Here is a 7,928-nt window from a genome sequence, read left to right as displayed (position 1 = left end):
CTAGCAGCTGGTTTCAGTTGAAAGGGAAAATAAAAATCTCTTGCCTTCAGAGAAATATGTGTACTATAGCATACATGTTTAGTAAACTCTAGAAACAAGTGCTGCTACAAATCTGAAAATTAGATGATCTTGTTAGTAACAATGATGATCAGCTTTGTGATTTCCCTAAAATGCTTGGTGAAAGCATTTTATTTTCTCTGATAAGCTAGTTCCAGAACCATCCAGATTTCCAGAATAGAGATTGGAGGCTATAATGGAACTGAGATCCATGCTGGTCCCATGACACAGGGAGCTTAGTTAGCACATTGCCCCCTAACCCTCTAAAGGAGAGATCCTATTTAAAAGGATGTTGAGTGAAAGCATGTGATATAAAAGACTAGACGCCACCACTTTTATTACCGTAGTGTCATCCTTTCATGCATTGATCTTTTAATTCATGAAGTCCCAACACATACAGGGTTCCTGGCAACTTTTGTGCTGACTCCTAGACTAGGCACCCCTGTAAAAAGTCCCCCATCAGTTAAGATTAGCATTTTTTTTTTCCTCTTCAATTTTTACTGGTACCTAGTTGTACCTAATGATGGGATTTGTTGTTACATATTCATACATGCACACAATATAAAAATATAATTTGACCAATATCACTCCCCCGCACTTCTCCCCCATCCTCCAAAAGCAAGATTTCTTGAGCAACAGAAACATTAGGAATAATTCATGTGTGTGTATCACTGAGAAATTCCTAAAATTTTCCAGAGCAGCTTTTATGGACTAAGTTGTATCCCACAAAATTTTGGAGTCCTGACACCCAATACCTCAGGTTGTAACTATATATGGAAATAAGATTACATTCTTCGAGAATGTAATCAAGTTAAAATGAGGTCATTAGGGTGGGACCTAATCCAATATGATTGGTGTCTTTAGAAGAAGAAACATTGGTAGCACAGAAGCATAAAGATGACCTTGTCAAGAGAGCAAGAGGGTGGCCAATTGCAGGCCAGGGTGAGGAACCTCAGGAAACGAAAACTGCCAACTCCTTGATCTTGGACTTCCATCCTCCAGAACTGAGAAATTTCCAGTTTTAAGCCACCCAGTATGTGGCATTGTGTTAGAAGTTCTAGAACAGTGGATGTATTGTTTTATATTCACAGCAGCAACATATAAAGGACAGTTGCTCCACATTCCTGTCAGCATTTGACATTGTCACTTTAAATTTTCTAAATTTTAACTCATATTTCTGTGGTGATACCATGATTTTCATTTTCATTTCCCCAGTGGCTAATGATGTTGAATATATTTTCGTGCACTTATTTGCCATCTGGTGAGATGTCCATTCATATCTCTATCAATTTTCTGACTTTTGTTTCTATTATGAGAATTCTTCATGTAATCTGAATGGAGTCCTCTATTAAATATGTGTTTGTAAATATTTTTCTCCTCATTTGGCAGCTTATCTCCATCCTTTTAACAGTGTCTTTGCAAAGTAAGTTTTTGGTTTTATTGACGTCTAATGATTGTTTTTTTCTTTTGTGGATTGTTTTTTGGTGTCATGGCTAGTAACTGTTTATGTAGTCTGTCTTAAAGATTTTCTTTATTCCCGAGATAATTTTTGTAAAAGATGAAATTTAGGTTGAGCTTCCATTTTTTTACCTATGGATGTCCAATTGTTCCAGCACCATTTTTTGCAAGTACTGTCTTAGTTGCTTTTATGCCTTTATTGCTTTTATGCCTTTGCCAAGCTTGAGTTGGCCATACTTATGTAAGCCTTGCTGGGGTCAGTATTATGTTCCATTGATAGAATTTGTATATCCATCTGTCAGTTCACATTTTTATGCTTACTGTAAATCTAACATCAGGTAGAATGACTTCTCCCACTTTATTCATTTTTAAAATTACCTTAACTACTCTTGTTCTTTGCCCTTTCTATGTACATTTTAAATAGGCTTGTCTGTCCAAAAAACAAAACAAAATGAAAAAACATGAAACTTCCCATCACTTTGATAGGAAACGTGTTAATGAACACATGTTCAATTTGGAGAGAGTTGACAATCTTCCAGTCCATAAAAAAACACCGTTACATTTATGCAGATCTTTGATTTCTTTCAGCAGCATTTGTTTTCAGTAAGTCTGTACACATTTTATTAGACTATACCAAGATATTTATCTGTATCTTTTTTTCTTTGGCTTTTCTGAGTTCATCAATTTAATCAATGATTTTCAAAGAACCATTGTTGGTTTCCCTGATTTTTCTCTGGTTTTCTTTTCATTTCATTGATATCTGCTCTTCATTATTTCCTTCTTCCTGCTTTGGGTATATTTTGCTCTTCTATTAAGATAGAAACTTAGGGTGTTTATTTCAGAGTTTTTTTTCCTATTCAAAATAGGCTATTAAGAATATGAATTTCCTTCTCAGCATTGCTCAGCATGTCTCACAAATTTCAAATGTTACATTTACAATTTCATACAGTTTAATGTATTTTAAAATTTCCCTTAAGACTTTCTCATTGATCCATCTGGAAGTGTGCTGTTGAATTTCCAAGCATTTGGTGGTTTTTCTATTTTTCTGGCATTTCTAATAGTTTTCCTTTATAGTCAGAAAACACTGTGGTTTTAGTTCTTTCAATTTGTTGAGTTTTGTTTGAACTTGTGGTCTAGGATATGGTTTATCTTAGTGGCTATTCCATTAGTTCCTTAAAAATAATTCTATCATTGAAGGGTGGAGTGTTCTATGAGTGTCAGATGTTGGTTGATTGCCTTTTTTGGTTCTGTGAAAAGCCCATGTAACCAACTAAGTTGGGTGGTTTCTGCTCCATGATAAGCCCACTTGCTCGCTTCTTCCTTCCTTTTTTCTCCTTCTTTCTTGCTAAGGATTATGATTTACCACCAAGCTACATCCCCAGATCATTTTAGTTTTTTATTTTGAGACAGAGTCTTGCTGAGTTGCTGAGGGTCCCAGTATGTTGCAGAGGCTGCACTGAACTTGGCAATTCTCCTGCCTCAGCCTCCTGAGTTGTTGGGTTTACAGGTTTGCACCACTGTGCCTGGCTGCTCCATGATCTCGATACTGTTAGTTTTAGGTCAAGACTAAAGAAAATTGGGCCATATGCTGACTCAGTTAAGAAACGTGGTTTGAGCCATCCCGTTGTAAAGGAAGGGCAAGATCTTAGCACCTACCTTACTTTGAAACTTGCCTTGTATACTCAAATAGATCTAATCTAAATCTATCTTTAATTATTTGAAAAGTTTAATAAAATGGAATGAAATGAAAGATTATAAAAACTTTGTGAAAATAGTTGTTTTGTTACTAATTTATGAACTTTTTAATTATGAAGTTTTTTTTTTTCATAAAAGAAAAATGCATTGTATACCCATGATCTCAGTGTTGTTTTAGATTGTCACAACAATACTGGCTAGTCACTTCTGTTGCCATTTCTGAAATGAGAGTTTTGTAACTGTTGGTCACACAATTCCATTATGAGACTCAAATCTATAGCAAGGAGTCTAGATGGAAAACAAGCCTAGGAATCACAAGATCTAGGCTCAAGTCTACAACTCTCAACAATCTTCTACCTCAGATCACTCACCGAAGATCAGGTTTTCAACTTCTGTACCTGAGTAGCAAGAGGTATGCACCACTGGTTTTCAACTGGAGGTCAAGATGCAGACATCTCAGAATCATCCCCAATCCTCTTTCAACTCTAATGTCATCCTCTTTTTGTGTATGTCTCTGTTGTGGTCACACGTAGGGATGGCACCAGGAAATTATATTTATTGCACCGAATGAAATGTCTAATATATACCTGAACATAATTGTAATGCAAATGTTAGTGGAGAAAATAGCCAATGTGTTGGGTAGTCGGTGTTTGTGGTGCAAAAACTTTGTATGGTAAGTACAACCAACCAAAATAGAGAAGCTGAACAAGGGTCAAACACCGTGGTCATTGAGCTCATTTAGTTTCTGTTTAGAAAAAGCTGTGATATTAGATCCTTTCTGTTAGGTAGGACTTGAGACAACCCCAAAATTGTAAGTAAATCAAGTTGATAACTAAGAATTTCTGAAGAAATTTTCTTCACAGACTGAAATTTCAAGGTCATTTCCCCCTACTTTTCCTTTGCTAATTTCTTTTCCTCCTCTTATTACTTTTCTGGGTTGTGTTTCATTTTAAGTTTCAATGACTGCTGCTGCTATGTGCAATTTTTAATTATTTCTGTCATCCCCAACAAGTAGCAACTGGTTGGAATTGGGATAATGGTTATTATGTCAATATCATCTTTTATGAAAGTGACTGTAGTTAAAAGGTAGTGATGGTTAATTTTGAGTCAAATTGTTAGCCATGGGGTGTCTAGATTAAACATTATTTTGGGGTGTGTTTGGGAGAAGGTTACTGAATGATTAAATTTGAACCAGTGGACTCAGTAAATTGCCCTCAGTAAATTATCCAATTGGATGCTAGTTACACTGTCAGCTCCCTTTTTATTTAAATCCTTGGACTCTGACAATTAAACCACTGCCTTTCCTGGGTCTCCAGTTTGCAGACAGCAGTTTGTGGGATTTCTCAGCCTCCGTAATCATGTGAGCCAATTCTTTACAGCAAGCCTCTCTCTGTACACACACACACATAGTTTACTTTATATCTGCAGGCTCTGCATCATGAACTTAACTAACTTCAGATTAAAATTATTTTTAAAAATTGTATCTGTACTGGAAGGCATGTACAAATTTTTTCCTAGTAGTTTGCTAACTAATGCAGTATAACAATTAGCGTCTAACATTACATTGCATGTTATGAGTAGTCTAGAGATAAAGTATTCAGGAGGATGTGCATGAGTTATATACAAATACTATGCCATTTTATAGAAGAGACTTTAGTATTCACAAATTTTGGTATCTGCAAAGGTCCTGCAACCAATCGCTCATGGATACTGAGAAATTGTGTATGTATGTCTATATTTATACCTATAGCTATATCCTCTGGTCTGTTTCTCTGGAGAACCTTGACTAATAGGAAAGTTTTAGATAAGCCCAGTTTCCTGTGTTTTGATTTTGTTTTGTATTTTCTTTCCTAACCTCACTTTTCACCATGCTAGTTTGTGCATTTGTAGTTTAGACTGGTCAAGGAGGTTTTTTGTTTCTTGTTTTTTCCCATCACAAATCTCAGAGATAAATTCTCTGAAATTAATAGAGAAGAGTCAGTTATACAATTTTTCTCATGATACTAGTGATCCTAGTACTTTTAAATAAAGTATTTAAATGTCAGACGATATAGTTACCATTCAAAGGAGTCATCTGTCCTTTTAATCATTTGTTCTAAGTCAATTTTAAAAAGAGGGGCATGCCCCCTCATTCATATATATTATGTATATGTATATGTATATAAATAAATATAAATATTTATTTTTTTGACAGTGCTGGAAATTGAATCTGGGGATACTTAACCACCAGGCTGTATCTCCAGTCCTTTTTATTTTTTATTTTGAGACAGTCTTGCTAAATTTCTGACTTCAAACTTAAGACACTTCTGCCTCAACCTCCCAAGTAACTAGGATTAGAGGCATGCACCACTATGTGTCCAGCTTATTTTGATATATAAACATATATGACTATATTCATAGCATATGTTATAAAACATACAAGAAGAAAGTAAAGACCAAATAGTTTTCAGAAAATGTTTATTAGTGTAATAAATCTCTAAGATTTTAATAATTATCATAAATGTGATTTAAAATGTTTCATTATTTATAAAAGCATTGTCAATAGTTTGGGATATGTGATTTTAAAGTCTGTTGAGTTTGATTTGATATTGGATTTCAATGATTATAATAGCTTAAGGACAGGACCAAGTGGAAGAAAATCATTTTGTTTTACACATGTATTATATATATATATATGTATACATGTATTTAAATATATATGAATATGTAACATTTATATATAAATATAAACAAGTATTATTTATAATATGAACATATATAAATATAGGTGATATGGATATAGATATAGCATTCAATTTCATCAACTAATTATGTAAATTTTAAAAAAAATTTGTCCTGGTATCAGAACAGTTTATGTTAATTTCTTACATATTGTCATGTAATAAGTACTTTCGAAGTAAATGGAAAGTATTTATTTTAAAGTTAAGTTTTTACAGGGCATGGTGGCCAGCACACCTTCAATCCCAGCAACCTGGGAGGCTGAGGCAGGAGGATCACAAATTCAAGATCAGCAACTTAGTGAGACCCTGTCACAAAATAAAAATTCAGAAGGGCTGCAAATGTAGCTCAATGGTAGAATATCCCTGGGTTCAATTCCCAGCACCAAAAATTTAAAAAGTAAGTAAATAAAAAGTTATTTTTTTAAAGTACTTAGAGAATTCTTTTAAGTTTCATTAAATATGGAAATATGAAAAAAATCATTGGTGAGAAAGATCATTTCAGTAACAAATTAAGATTATGGTCACATTTCCATAAATACATTTACAAACCCTCATAGCAAATTTTTTTTCAAAACAGTTGCTTTTTTGTTTGTTTTGAACCCAGGGGTGCTTAACCATTGAGCAACATCCCTGCCCTTTTCTTTATTTATTTAATCTTATTTATTTACTTACTTACTTACAGTACTGGAGATTTAACCCACCAGTACTTTACCACTGAGGTATATCCCCTGCCCTTTTTGTTTTTTATTCTGAGACAGGGTCTCACTAAGTTGCTTAGGACCTTGCTAAGTTGCTGATGCTAGCTTTGAGTTTACAGTCCTCCTGCCTCAGTCTCCTGAGCTGCTGGGATTGCAGGCATGCACCACTATACCTAGCCTACAATCTCCTACTTATTCTGCTTCTCTAGAGATTCCAGATTACATACTATACCCTTCGTTCCTTTATGCCTTTCTTTCTTCCTTTTGTCCTTCCTTTCTTTGCAGTGCCAGGGATCAAATCTAGGATCTTACACACACTAAACAACCACTCTACCACTAACCTAGCCCTTTTTTAACCCCAGCCCTTTTTTAATTTTAGTTTGAGACAGGGTCTTGCCAGGTTGCCCAGGCTGACCTTGAACTTGTGATCTTTCCACTTTGGTCACCTGAGTAGTTGTGGTGCACCACTGCACCTGGCTTCCATTTTTGAAATTATGATATAGTTTAAAAGTATAAAAAGAGACATACTGAACCTGTCATTTGATGCACGGAAGGCTCAACAAAGATTCAGAGAATTCTTACCAACATGCATCACCTTACTTTGATTATGGTACAATGACAGACAACTGTGGGACATTTGACCAAATATCTGATCATTGTCAGGTCATGAAAGAGAAGGGAAGACTGAGGCCCTGTCACAGACTGCAGGTGACTAAGGGGAAGGAATAATTCAGTGCAACTTGTGTTTCTAATGAGATCATAGAGTTACAAAAGGACATTAGTGGAAGAACTGGGGCCATTCCAATACTGTCTTTTGTTGGACGCTGTGTATGAATTATGGGTTGGTTTGAGCCATCGTAAGGCAGGAAGATTGCTTTTCAGGAACTCCTGGGTGAAATTCCCTGGGCTTGAGAAAGCCCAGATTGTGCTGGCGTCCTTCCTTAGCCCACAGCCCTAAGTTCAGCTGCCTGGAGATGAGCATAACCTGCCAAACTCCAAACAACATTTTTTCCCCATTTTCATCCTGTTTTCCTGAAGAAGCCCTCATTGAATCCCTTTGGTGTGTGTTACACTATAAATAAAACATTCTCAGACTTTTCCCTTTGTAAGGATCAGACCCATCAGGTCTCCTCTACTTGTCACACCCATGCTTCAAAAAATATTTTCTTGCATCCTTTGCTTGATTTCTCAATATTACTTTTCAGACTTTTTATTTCCAGCCAACCCACACCTCGGAGGGTTACTTATACCCTCCCAGTCAGGCTGTGGCCAGAGTCTTTGTGTTAGCTAATGGTACTGC

The sequence above is a fragment of the Sciurus vulgaris genome (genome assembly GCF_902686455.1).
Source record: "Sciurus vulgaris genome assembly, chromosome: 5".
Classification (NCBI taxonomy): Eukaryota; Metazoa; Chordata; class Mammalia; order Rodentia; family Sciuridae; genus Sciurus; species Sciurus vulgaris.
The sequence above is the reverse complement of the archived record's forward strand: the minus strand, read 5'-3'. Positions refer to the sequence as shown.